This window comes from Stegastes partitus, unplaced genomic scaffold, assembly GCF_000690725.1.
Source record: "Stegastes partitus isolate 25-593 unplaced genomic scaffold, Stegastes_partitus-1.0.2 Scaffold156, whole genome shotgun sequence".
Taxonomy (NCBI): Eukaryota; Metazoa; Chordata; class Actinopteri; family Pomacentridae; genus Stegastes; species Stegastes partitus.
The window spans coordinates 633,918-649,032 of NW_007577887.1; positions in this window are offsets into that span (position 1 = coordinate 633,918).

The following is a 15,115-nucleotide window of genomic DNA, read 5'->3' on the forward strand; positions in this document are numbered from 1 at the left end:
ACTATTCGTTAGCAGCTTTAACGATGACGGTAGAGAAACTAGTTTCTTAGGAAGATTTGCTCATGTTTTACTGTAAAATATGTCAAATTTTCCAAACACACAGCTTGAAAGACAGCGTAGCGGGCCAAGACACAGCGTGTTTTTTCAGGGAAATAGGGTGATGAGAGCCCCGATGTGATGGATATGGTGCAGCTGTGGCTGCAGTTAATGGAGACTTGTTGAATTGTTTTAACTGGGTTTCTTGCTTTAGTAATGGCATTCATTCTCACAACATGAGATACCTGTCTGCGATGCAACGTACCACTATGCTGCCGTTCTGCATAATACTGATGATTTCTATAGTCGTGGCGTCATAATGACGGTGTTAAAAGGTGGTTTGACTCAGGTAGACCACCACTGAAGGCCTAGGAGTAAAATGCACGCCCCGTCACTGCATTTGAGATATCTAAAATGATGTTTTTGACTAGTCAAAACTGAATTACATATATCTTTTTCTGTTAATTTGACTTGTGAGATTAAAGAAATCTGGAATTCCTGTTTTTATTTTTAAAATTTTATTTATCGCAGCATAACTAAGGCTAGCATAAATACATCAACTATTAGTTTTCAAAACTTGTCATAGAATTGTGACTCCTGAAGGAGTGGTAAAATTGTCTTATATACATGTTGGGTCTTTACCCATGTTGGGGATGTCCTGCTAATGTTAGTCACTGATAAATTGACATTTAAGATTCAACTGGTTTTGTTGACTGGACCAGTGTCTGAAGCACACAGCTTCACTACGAGGACAGACCTCTGTACCTCTGTATGCAGTCGTTTAGTTAAACATTAGCCTAGCTGTTGATGGTAAGGAAATACCTCCCAATGGAAGGCTGGATAGGTGTAAAACCACAAATTGTATCACCCTAAAACCAGTTTTTGGGAATACTTATACATGAGTATGTACTGTATGTACTTGTCTTATAACAGACGACTAGACTTAGGTTTGTTTGTTATGAAAACAATACAAAAAACACTAACTTTTCTTTCTTACGCTGATTTACATGCTTTTGTATTGTTATTATTTTGATTCAAACATTGTAGTAATCTTTCAGATTGTAGCCTCTATTTATCATGGGTGTGCATTTGGTTTCTTGACGTCACTGTAGCCAAAGGTTTCTATCTGGCCCAAAATATCTTCAAAAATGTGTGAAAAAAAGAAGGAAATAAAATGAAATCACAAAAGGCTGTATGATTTATTTATCAAAAGAAAAAAGGACAATTCCAGAGGAAGTTTGGCATGCTTGAGACGGAGCATGTTTCATTTCCCCCCCTTCCTATCCTCCTTCTCCCTCTCACCTCGTCCACCCCTGAGGGGGGAGCTCGCCATTTCCAGGCAACAAAAGCGGGACATGGCCTGCAGGCTTTGATGTTTATTTTAGCAACACCCCCCTCCACCCCCGGCTTTCTTTTGTGTCTGTCCAGGTACAACAAGCTCCCCACTGGACCCCCCACAAAACAAGCCTCTTGGGGTCGTCTGAGCTTGGCCCGGGTCAGGGGATGTCCTGTACTTAAACCCTTAACCCGCTGACAGCCCTTAGCTCGCCTCCCGTCTTTCCTCCCTCTTGAGCAGTATGTCTTCTCTCTCCATCGCTTAGTCCTCTACCACCTCTGTATGGATACACACACACACACAAACACACACACACACTACGACAATGACCTTCACAGTCTGTTTACGCACAGTTTTAACACACGTCTTATTACGGGATTTTAGTTATGTTTTTGTTTAAACCTTTTTACAAATCTTTAAGCAATACATTAACTCTAACTTGCGAATACTCTTTACATTATACAGTAAACACACACCACTAAATACTACCACTGTGGACTATGAGTTGTGTTTCCATATTGTCTTTCTGTTTGTGGTTGTGCCATTACAATGTACAATGCATAACGTCAGCAGCAAACACACAAGGGATGGGGATGGTACTTGGATGGATTCGGGTTAGGAGGGAGATTGGTGGTGGAGGGGGTTACGTTTCCTTTCACTGACTGCCAATCCATCAAGGCTCAGTCTACCGCTGTGCGGGCCGACAGGCAGCACAGAAAAGAACAAGGCCCGGCAACAGAGCCCCCTCTTCATGGCCATCACTCATCCCCCGGCAGGCTCTGAACTCTGCGTGACCTTATCCAGAGCCTCCTCACCAACTTCCACTCCTTAGTACCTTCGTTAGCCTTAAAGGAGCAGAAACAAGTCCACACCAAAGACCCTCATTGCTTGGTCCCCGTTAACATTTTTCAGTGCGTTGTTGTCTTTCAAAAGTTGTATGTCGGTGGATAAAGACAAGAGTTATAACACGAGATCTTATATATTTGAACGTGAGAGTGTACACGAGTGTGGTGAAGGGGGTTGCATCTCATCCCTACAGCAGCGCAGCCTCTTCCTGACCACCAGACTGACAGACAGCAAAAAGGAAACGCGCAAAAAAAAAGTGTAAACCAACGAGCTATGCACAGACACACACACACACACACACACACAGACGTGCACAGACACACAGAGGGGCTGTTACAGCAGTAGTTGACATCATTAGGCCGGACACATTTTTGACACGCTTCCAGATTCGACGCATCTGCATTTTGCTGAATGCCGACTCGGTCTCGCTTTTTCTCTTCCCTCCCACCCAGTCTCATTCCGTCTCTCTTTGTCTCGCTCACATGTTTAATACTAGAGACGCCCAGCTCGTCAGAGCTGTCCAGACAACACGTTTTGCTGGTGTGGGGAGAAATAAAACCCAAACAGAAAAAAAGAGAGACAGAGAGAGTAAAGATGTAAAAACAAAACAGTGGCCTTGAAATGCTGTCTTCCATGTGGCCAACACTCAAGGCATGTGGACTAGCTAAACCTTGCCAGCTTCTATGAATACAGCAGAAATCAACAGTCCATTTTTCCTGGGCTTATTTAACCCAAGTTTGATCTCTTTCCAAAACAGATTACTTCTTCTCTGTCCAGTTTTGGTGCATTAACCCGAGTCTGGACTTGTTAGAGTAATTCATACTTAGGTGACAGTGTGGCACTTTATGCTCTGGCCCAGTAGCTTAATTGTGTTTTCTTGTGTAGTCTGTTTTTTCTAAAAGGTTCAGCAGAATACAGTAACATGATGAGTGGGTCCCCAACAGGGGAAATCTTGTTACTGCGATCCTGGCCCAAGGGCTGTGTGTGTGTGTGTGTGTGTTTGTGCATGTGTGTGTGTGTGTTAAATTTTGCCAGTTGTGCAGGCAAAAAGCATTTTTTTTTAAAAACATCACACCATTGACCTTTGCCCTGCAACCAACACTTTGTCTGTACCTCAACCAGATTACAATCTCTAGCTCATCAGATTGCTTTAGCCTCCTTCAACTTGATTTTTGGCGAAACTGTGTGTTTGAAACTTGATTGTGTTAATTAAACTATGATACAGTTTAAAAAAAAAAGGAGAGGGGGGGGACTTTCTTGAGATTGATAAGCTTTGCAGAAGCTGTTGATTATAAGCACCACCTTACCATCTTGCCAGTGTGGATTGTAGAAACAGCAAATTCTAAACCTACTAAGTAACATTATTTCTGTCCTTATTGTGCCTCGGGGAGAAAGTCCACAAAAATGAGTACATGTTAGGTGTTGGTCGTCAGGGCTTTCTACCTGTTAGAATAGCTTTCAAATGTGGCTGATTTTAACACAAATTATGATCTTCAAGCCAACTAAGTCAAGAATAACTTTTGTTTTTCATACAGGACCTGAATCCTAGTCCCCTGGATGAAAGTCCTAAACCACCTCCACCTGTTTCCTATGTGGACTTTGCCACCAATTATATTACCTCATCTGACTTCTGAAAAGTCTTTCTGAAAAAGGCTGTGAAGGCAAACTTCTTCAACTGCTAGGCCCCCCTTAGACATTTCTGCTGTCTTTTTCCTTGACTCACAGAACCTTGGCATCACAACAGTGTGATTTGTCAGTGGCAATTGAAATGTTGGTAGACTCCGCTTACTGACATAAAAATGAACACACTGACTCTGTGACTTTGTTTGCTGTGTGACTTTGTTGCTGTGTCTTTACTGTGCAGGACATGAACATGAGCAACACATAATAATACTGTCACCTCCAGCTCTCCCGAGCTTATCTAAAACATTACCCACAATACATCCTGATCTCAAAGATAGTCAAGCGTCAAGATGTATCACTCTTAACATTCATTCATTACATTTTCCCCTTTTAGGACAAGTCACTCAAAAGTTTCCTCAAGATATTGCAGAAAGTAACAGAAGCTTCCAGCTTATAACACAACTTAACTGTACTCAACAATCTCTAAATGTACAAGCTACACCAATAACATTTCTTTGCATACACTATTGTCAGGTGTGCAACATAAACGAACATCTTTTCACAGTTAACATTTCAACTTAACAGCACTATTTCTTCTGCTGTTTCTCTGGCATATCCCCTCCCTTTTACATAAGAAAACAAACAACCCCGACAAGAAGGGAAAAAAAATCTCTCACAGTCCACAGTCCAGCCTTACTACTGGTTTATTTACTCTGCCAGAGCGAGTAACAGGATCAACACCTAGCGTTGCAGCGACCGGTGTCTCTGTGCCCTGGGTCACAAGGTGCTGTTGCAACTTCTTCATCCTTTTGACAGATGTGGGTGATGGCCTAGGCATGGCCAACAGGTGGCACCTATTCCTCCTGTAGTTCTCACCTTGGGACGTCTCCACTATGTAGGATCTAGGCGTGGAGTCAGGGCTATGGCCAACAGCTGGCATTGTCCATTGTTTTTGTCCGTCTAATTTCGTGAGAAATGCATCTACCGGGCTCAGTGGAGGGAGAGTCCTCACACCGTTCCTGCGGTTGTAAGAGTCCACCTGCCTCTGTTCGGCGGTGGTGTCGGCCTGCTTGATGACATCCCGGTTGGCCCAGTTTGGGTTTAGGTTGCCCTGCAAAGTAGGTAAGGCAGTTCTGAGTTTCCTGCCCATTAACAATTCCACTGGGGTGACTCCTGTGGAAGCGGTAGGTGTGGCTCTGTACGACATCAGTGCAAGGAGGGGGTCTTCCTTTCAAAGTATCCCTTTTGCAACATGAACGGCCCTCTCAGCATGTCCATTGCTCAGAGTATGATGTGGGTTGTTGTTGTAATATGTTTGAAATTGTACACTTTGCTAAACTCCCTCATCTTTGCTGATGTTAGCTGGGGTTTGTTATCACTGAAAAGAACGTCTCTAATGCCATGGTGTGCAAATGTGGCTTTGAGCCTGGCCACAATCTGACTGCTTGTGGTTGTTGGCAGGTGTAGGATTTCTAAATACCTTGAGTAATAGTCTGCCACTATCAAATAGTTTAGCTTTTTAAGTTCACACAGATCTATGGCAACCTTTTGTCATGGTCTGCTCACTTGGCATCAACAGCCCTTTAATCTGTGTTCACGTGTTCTGTGTACAGAACGTGCACTGCTGAACTTGTGTTTCTGCCATTTTCTGTTGAAAGATTTCAGGGGCGCTCATTATTCCAAAAGGAAGATGGTGGAAAGCATACCTCCCAACCAGGCTATAAATATTGTGAGCCTCCTGCTGTCCTCGTGTAGGGGAATTTGATAAAAACCCACTGGCAGCATCCAGTGTGGTAAACACCTGTGACCCGACAAGGCGTGGCATTATTTCCTCCATTGTCGGCAGCACATATTTCATTTCACTGCTCGGTTAGTCGTCTCAGGTCAGCACAGCACCTGACCTCCTTTCTGTTGGGCTTGAGAACTGGCACCATGGCAGTGCACCACTCTGTAGGTTCAGTTACCTTTTCAATGGTGCCCTCATTTTCCATCCATTGTAACTCTTTCTTTACCAGGGGTATAAGCGGCAGGGTTATCCATCTGGATGTATGCACTGCATAAGGCTGAGCACTTTCTTACAATCTTAACCGGTCCCATTTTTAGCAACCCCCCTGAAATCACTAAGCCCATGTCAATGGCCTCGGGGTGGCTCAATAAGCAGTTACATTTCCCTCTTATCACATACACTGGGATGGTGTACTGCTGGTGGTAGCCTGAAACTGTCCAATGCATTTAAGCCACTCCCTGTGGCTTGTAAGCAGTGTGTCAGGTGGTTGTAGTTTAATTTCAGGCTTCATTTTGCAGCGTCAGCTCCAGTGTCAATTTTAAAGGTTATAGGCTTGTCACATATGGTTAGATTGACACTCCACTCATCTTGGTCATCCCTACTGCTAACCTTGCCAAGGAAGTGGAACTTATTCATGTTCTCTGCAACTTCCCTTACAGCTTTGGAATGACATGCCCGTTCCCAATGTCCTTTTTTCAGACTCAGACACTTGTTGCCCTTACTTTTCAGTGCGGGGCACCTCCTCTCCTCGGAGTGTTTAGGTTTGCCACATCTCCCACATTCCCCCATTTTGTGGGTCGCTTGGCTGCTGTTGCCTTCCTGCACCTCATACCTCAACATACCACATATTTTTCTGAAATCAGTCACTGTGGTGTTGGACAGCGAGCGTGACAGTTTTGAGCGTTTTGTCTATCCCGGACGTTCATTCTGCAAAACTTACAGCTGAGAGACTTTGCTGAACATTAGGGCAATGAGCGTTGCTAAAATTGCAGTGCTCGGTTGTGATTTGGACATACTACACCAACATGGAATCTGATCGGAGACTACGCTGGCAGTTACCCAAGAAAGAAGGAAGTGCAAGCGGTATGAATGTAAACAAAGTAGGGGGAGAGAGCTGGGATCCATGCTAGGCTAAAGGCTTAGCCCTCCAGACCAGCAGTACCGTCGCTGCTACTCTCCAATGTCCGCTTCCTCGACAACAACCTGGATGAGCTATGTTTGCTGGGAGAAACTCATTTCCGGAGCACTAAAGGAAGAACCTCCAGACTGATCAACAGCTTCATTCCACAAGCTGTCAGAATGCTGAGCTGCTGATCCGGATATGCACCCAATTCTTTATTTATTGCTTTTAGTTGTTGGATCCTGGAGAAACGCTCTCTCATCCTGCCTGTACTACTATTGTATGCACAGCAAAATGACAATAAACTTGATCTGATTTGACTGATTTTGATTTGAATGCGTCTGAGGTGGCGTCTCTGCATAGTCCAGATGTCCTGAATGGGGAGAGCATCCAGCAGGGATGCCCAGGGTGTCGCGTCCTGCCAGATCACTGAAGGTGTCCAGGAGGTCTTGGATGAGGAGGGCTGTCTCCTCAGCCCCATGTGTTCTGCGGCAACAGTAGAGCTTCCACTCCTCCTTGGAGATCCTCCAGATCATCTCAGTGTCTGTCAGGCCAACCATCCCATGCTTCCCCTCCAGCTTGGACCGCTTGGCCTCAGTGAGACGGCGGGCATCTCCAGGGTCAACCTCAAAGATGCAGTGACACAGCTGCCTCATGAAAGTGGGGTACAGCTGATGACTCTGAATTGGAAAAAATGATTCCATCTGATTGACCGAACGTTTGTGGTAATCGGAACAATGTGGAAGAGATGCGGCTTCGTGATGGCACCATGACAGGCAAGACGGGACATCAGGGTGGGTCCTGATTGGTCAGAGACTGGAACAATTGGAACAGACAAGATTGGATTTTTAGCCTATCTAAAACATTACCCACAATACATCCTGATATCAAAGACAGTCAAACGTCAAGATGTATCACTCTTAACATTCATTCATTACAGCAATGATAGTCCTACATCAATTACGTTGTTGGAGGAACAACATCAACATGGCAGTATCACATACACCTTCAAGTATCTCCCTGCACTGTTGGTTATTTGCATGCTGGAGTGCATTTAAATGTCTGTAAAACTACTCAAACAGACTGTGTTGTGAGAATGTGTACATACATTTACTAATAACACTGCAGTTTGTTGCAGTGCCTGGAGCACATGAGCAGATAAAGAAATAATTTTGGCACAAAGTACAAAAATGCGGAAACCTAGCCTTCAGAGCAGGATAAAGCCTGAGTTTATTTACTCACAGGAGTTACTTTTACATACATTTACCTTGTCTGATAGAGAAAGGAGAGTGAATTTTGCCACGCCATATTGATAATTGTCCAAGGGTATTGAGATTGTTAAAAAATACAAATGGCTGCAGTGGTGGGGGTATGTTGTCCAATGTTAGACCCAGGACCATAGTGCTCTCCTTTGGCAGCACTACTCAGCTAAGGAGTGGCCGCTGGGAAGTTTGGGAATTTTCTCAGCAAGGATTTTTTTTTTTTATATGAATACCCTGTTTGCAATACATATGAGAACAAGTAGATAATTCAAGCAGTCCACATGTGATGATAAGGACAGTAGTGCAGAGGCAGAAACATCAGAGAGGAGTGAAGAGGGTGCGTTTGCTTTGTCCTGCTTATATACTCTTTACATTATTTTTTTCTAAACTATTTTAAAAAAAAACTTACTTTGAATGTCAATGGGTAAAATAAACATGTTCATATAATAATTGTCTTCTAGACTACTCTTTTTTAAATTTCATTTTACTTTATAGTCTATAAAACATAATATTTGGCAGCAGCTCAGCAATAAAATGTAACGATTAAATACCCTGAACATGCCTCTGAACATGAAAGAAGGGAGGAATCAGCAACTGAATGAACTACTGAATATTATAAATGAATTGGAGTAGAATGCATCACTCAAATGATCAGGTTGGACTTCATTTAAGTGATTTATTGTTGAAGTAAAAGAAATAAAGTATTTAAAATAATTATGATAAAAGCTGCTATTAATTCAAATTAGGTGTCAGGTGGTCATTACATAGCTTAATTTGAATTTTTTGCTTTCTGTGCACATGAGAGGCAAACCTTGGGAAGTATGTCTCATCATTTTCTATTGTAGCCTAACACAAACAATACAAATGAACAGATTGTGTGTGGATTTTTGTTTGTTTTTCTTTGTTTTTTGCTTTAAGAATTCATTGACTGGCCAACATGTGCCAGTTCAAATTTAGTCTATCAAATCAGGGCCATTTGACAGCAAACACTCGGGCTGCTTTTTGTTGCCAGTCTGCCTCTGGCCCTCCGGTGTTAATAAAATGGTCTCATTGGAATCAAAACTAATTTTTTCACACAGCGCCGTCTGTCTGAACATTGCCTTAGGGAAAGGTCAGGGTAGAAGGATCAAAAAATATGTGAATATGAGATGGGAGACTGTGTTATGTTTCCTACCATTGGAAAAGATCATACATGTGTACTGTCAGGGTTTAGACTTAAGGACCCAAAAGCAAGACATGAAACAAGGCAGGTAGACATAGAAATGAGTTTACTACAATCAAAAACAGTTCTTACAAGGTTTAAAAAAAACAGCCTAGGCAATAAAACAAAGGGGGCAGGTAAAGCCTAGTGTCCAGGAATCAGGCATGGTTAGAAACAAGCAGGTCTTTTATGTAGGACTACCTGCAATTACAATTCTTTAATTACACTCCTCAGGCATGCTGCCTACACTCTGGTAAGTGGTGCTTCTACGGGAGGTGGAGTCTGCTAAATGTGAACGTTACTATATGGGTGTACCTACCGTGACACTGCAGATGAAGTCAACTTACATTCTGCAAGAGAACTTAAAATTATGGAGGGTAAGATGTTCGTATCCCTAATAGAAATAGGCTATTAAAAGCTAGAGAGGATAGACATAGCATAGCACAGACAGAATATATAGATGCCAACCACCCTCAGAGCAGTGTCCAAGCAAACTAAAAAAAGAAGTACAGTAAGAACTACTACCCTTTGGTTGTACCTGAAAGGTCTAGTTATTGTCAATGTGTGCATGGACAGCTGCAATTAGGACAGTGGGTACAGGAGTGCAGATAGGTGGGGAAGATGAGGTGATTGGTAAGAAAAAAGGGGAAGGTGGAAGTGGCTCAGTCTGAAATGACAAAAGCTCATGAAAAGGGAAGGAAAGCAGACTGAGCAGAAAGACTGAATGTGCAATGGTGGTCAACAAAAGTATGTAAGAAAGAGTGAATGCAATGGTTCTGGCTGGCAATTCACCTTCTTAAATGTGGCAGGATATATTGAAAGGACCTTTTGTAAAACGCAAATAAAAGTTATTCCTTGTAGCCCAGCGAGCTTTTTCTTCCTTTTTTTTGTGACAAAATGAGCTGTTTCTAATGTAACTTACTTTTTAACCTGAAAATGACGAAAGCTGTTGTGAACACTGTAATGTAACTGCATTTAAACTTCAAAAGTCTAAACTGGTCTGCATTCCATCTTACATTAAGTATTTTCAAGTGCAAAACCATATCTGCAACGACCCAACCTGCAACCCTGTGACATCCAGCTGTTGCACAGGCTACAAAGATACACATATTACAAATGTTCTGAATTTGACAAACTGAACATATACACAGAACTGAAACTACACATGGTAGTGCAGTTTCAGTGTACTGTCTTTTTTTGTATTTCGGCTGCAAGAGAAACATATAATTCTATTATCATCAAAAATCTAAAGTATAGGAGCAACAACCATAGCTCTACATGCATGAGCATTATGCGCCTTGTGTTGTAACTTCATGTGTGTAGTTAAAGAAACACGTCTCTCTTAAAACAACTTTTTATGTGTATTTCAGCCAGGAGATGGATGCACCAGCCTCTGGGGTGATGGGAGAGATGGATAACTCAGTAACATCTGGGCAAGCGACAGTAAAGAGGGATTTAGTGTTAGCCCCGGGAAGGCAGGGAGAAGCTGTGTGTCCATTAAACGCTTTATTACAGAGCCAGCAGCCCCATGCTAACTCACTTAGCTCAGTGTGCAGGAGGCTCTGCTCAGTAGCCTGACTGTCTATCAGGCTGCCTGCCATGCAACACACACCATGTTGGATGCAGCAGACTCTGGTTAGCTTGGTCCGACTGATATCACACCCATTTGTCAGTGAAAAATGCATAAAATGGTCTACGCTATAATGTATAGCAAAAGTAAATGACCTGTAACGGAGTTCTTGAATGGAACACTTCAGCACATGTTACTGCTAGATGACCGTAGACCGCTCTCTGTTGTGATACGAGGTATGATGTGATGCAAAGCTGCTAGATTCCCTGAATACTGCAAACAAGTATTAGTACGAAAAAAATTAAATTAAATTAAATTAAATTAAATTAAATTAAATTAAATTAAAAGAGAAAACTGCCATTTATTTGTTGATGTTTTTTCTATGGTTTTATTTCTATGATTATATTTTTGTTAGACTCAGTGGTACAACACTGAAGTTTGGAATAAATTTATGTATAATATATAGTTTTCAAAACAGCCACATGATGCAACATTTTGTTTTGTTTTGTTTTGGGGTTTTTTTCGTTCGTTTGTTTTTCTAAATATGAACACAATCTCAACAGTTCAGGCTCAACATCCAGATATGGAGTTTGACACACTTAAGTCATATCTTTCTACCTGTCTGTTTGACTCACAGGCTGTCAATCAAAAAGTCTTACTTGTCTTTACCATTTTTTTACTTTATTTCTTTGCTTCTGGCAATGTATCAGCAACAGAATACAAAATGCAAATTACAACAAACAAAAGAACAAAAACATCCTGTAGCACATCAAGATGCCTGGGATAATTGTAAATGGTTTTGTTACATTTCAGTGAGCCAGTAACTATCCTCCAAAGCTTTTATCACTTGGTTCTCTGATATGCTCTACTTAAGCATCAGAGTAAAGTATATCACCTTACCTTAAGCCAAGAGCTAAGGCCTCCCATTTTTTTTGCCATGAGATGCCCTGTGCTTGGTTTTCATTCTGCATACCATGAAGTTGTCTGTTTTAGTTGCAGGTGCTGACTGTACTTGAGGTTTGCAAAGATCTAACTCCATGCAACTCAAAAAATTAGAAGACACAGCTGCTTTGCCGCCTGGATGGCATAATGGTGTGGTGCCTAACCAGTGTCTGGTTCTCACCAGTTCAGGTGCTCCGGTGGAGGGGAGGTCCAGTGGGACATAACAGCTGGTTGAGTAGGCCCAGGTCTGTGGTCTGGCCTGCCTGATAAGGGAAGATAAGCATGAAAGTAAATCCCTGGTAGGAAAAAAGAATATCCTGAATCTGGTGATACAGGAGTCACTGCTCTTAATTTCCTCAACTTCTCCGCCGTGACACTCTGGCATGAACCGTTGGAATCAGTCGGCCCCCACCATGATTCTGCAGGCATCTGTAAAGGGTTCAGTCTCGAGCGGACATTGCTTCCTGCTCTGCGCTTGTCATTCATAGTGGTGCTACTGAGAATGTATGGGGTGGGGTAATAGGTAGGCAGCAAAGGCCTTTGATGAACACCAGTGCACTTATAAATATTTAACTGGAGATTTTTGTAAGGGACCTGAAGGAGCCCAGCTGATTTAAAGGTCCCAGCAGAAACCTGGAAATTGGGTGTCAAAGGTCATGGACACGGCGATTCACAGAGAAAGTGGTCAGTCCAGGGTCCTTGGTTATTCTGTGTAAATTGCTCAGAGGCATATTTGACAAGGTGAGTAAGGAATGCCTGATGCAGACGAACACACATTTTTGGACAGCAGAAAATATCCTGGGGGAAGTGTTCAGGCCTTGCAGTTTAGGCTGTGCAAGATGAGTACAAAAAGCAAAGTTGCACATACGGTCTATCCATCAGCCTGAACAGTTCACACCTGAACATGTGATAGAGGTCTGCAGCCTAGGAAAGTGTGGCAGCCTCCAATAGTCTAATTTTCCAATGGCCTCCAGAAGCTGTAAAACCTGGGGACAAAGGTTCTTCCTACAGCAGATACAACACCATCATTGCTGCTGGCGTCTTTGTCAGGAGTGCTGGCCTTTTCCTCCGCCAGTGTCAACGCATGTTGTCAGTGTACCCCTCGTCGTTGGAACAGCTGTACTCTAGAGTTTTGGGACCATCTGCAGTTCAGGGCCCATTGCCATCTTTTTAAAGAGGTGTTGGAGAAAAAAAAAAATCATTTATGCACCAGCAAAGGTTTTTAATACACCCTGTTTTGTTTGTCAGTCACATTAAACCCTTACTCACTGAGAAGGCCATGTTTCAACTCCACTTCCTTTTTCGCGGACTGCATTTTGAGAAGTGACAGATCTATGTGCTAAGGGCCTGTCAGGGCCCTGATTCATATTACACTTGAAACAGGCCAGATAGGAGACTGGTAACAGATCGTCACACCATGACACTATGTGAAGGACTGTCTCATTATGTGTCCCCACACTCCATTTAAAACCTCTAGCTTCCCCTCGGCATGCGTGTTTGTGTGTGTTTCAGTGTATGTGTTGTAAACATATTTGTCTCTGAAAATTTACATCTTGCATATGTGTGTATGTGTGCAGCGTGAGCTTGCACGAATCTGTACACCTCTCTTTGTTTATATGTGTGTGTGTGTGTGTGTGTGCGTATGTGTGTATGTGAGTGTGCGTGCTTGTGTGTGTGTATGTGTGTGTGTGTGTGGAGCTCCTGCAGCAAGAAGAATGAGCTGATGTCCTGTGTTTGGCTAATTAAGACAGCAGTCGACAGAGAGAGAAAGAGAGAGAGTCGAGAGATGGCAGAGAGGTGCTAATTCATAATTGACGTAATGGATGAAATCTGTCTCTGAGCTTTTTAAGACACACACTTGGTGATTTCAGTCTGATTAGGTGGCACACACCTTTGTGTGAATAAGGAAAATACACAATCTACTGGAATCCTTAATGAATAGCAAATGTCTTCTTGCAAAATACGTGTGTTTCGCTGTTGTGGTCACAAGTTGTCATTTTGATTGGCTGTCAGTCTTAAGATGGCGAGTCTTACCAAATTTGTGCCTGCCACACACATTAGACATGAAAAGAAGAAATGAAAGAAATAATCTTCAGGGGGTTAGAATGTCACCATGTAAACATATGGTAGACTGGGAGCGGTAAAAAAAGAAATAATGCAGACTCAGACTTCAGTAAATCCAACAACAGGAAGCACATGACCAGCCATTTTCAGGCAGAAGAGTAGGTATACAGCGTCGCAATTGGACAAAATCCCATCTTTTACATCAGGCCTTAAAAATCAGAGTGAAATGACAAGTGTAACCACAGCCAATGGCTATTCTCCAATCTATTTTTTTGTCTGACATATGGATGGATCCTGTCTTTTAGAGCGTATTGTGTGATTGTAGGCCATCACATACTGTCAGTGCAGGCTGACGTGTTAGATACACTGAATACAGAATCTGCTTGTCTGCAGTGTGCTGAGGCTGTCTTTGACACTGTCTGTGTCACACTCTAACAGACAGCCAAATAACCCCTTGGCAGTGTAAACAAAGAGAGATTACACCCTGGTGAGTGGAAGGAGTCTGCCTGTGTGCTCACAGCATTGAGGGGAGAAACTGACGATGGGTGGTTGCAGCAGAAAGAAAGAGAGAGCGAGAGACAGCGAGAGAAGGATATAGTAGGTAGACACTGACTGAGATGCTAAATATGGAGGATAATGGTTAAAAATACCCAGAATGCACACAAACCTCAGTCTGACATGTTTGTGGGGATAATATTGAGGTTCACTGGCTGGTAGCACCAGGTGCTTGGTATTTCATTTTAAATAAATACGAGTAAATATAAGTAAAGCATATATTAAGTAGTGTTTTAAAGATAACCCACAACAACAATTTTGTGGCTAATTTTGTTACAATAATGCAGTTTACATTTTCATTTCAAATGTTTATTCTGTGTCTACTCAGACTGGCTAGACAGTAACTAACCCCTCCTTTATGGTGACACCCTCAGGTGGCAAAGATGCTTCATTAGAGATAAAAAGAAGACCTGACCTTTGCACAAGGCTTCATTGCTTAACATGAGCAAGGGTGACCTGTCCTGCTGCTCACTAGATTCTCTTTTTTCCTGCATCTGTTCACTATCTGAGGTTTGGATGAGCTTCAGTATTGACTAAGCTGTTGGGAATGTCGCTTAAAATACTCTGCACATCTTAACAATAGTGTCTGACTTTGCCTGCTACATCTGCATACCTGCACCCACCAATGTTTCCTTTATCACACTGAAACAATTATGGGCTGCTCTGCTCATTACCATCACTTGACACAGGTATGAGGACTTGTAGTGGCTCTACAGAGACTGAGTCTATGCCCAATCTAAATTCCGCTTCAGCCCATCCCAGAAAAAGCATCTG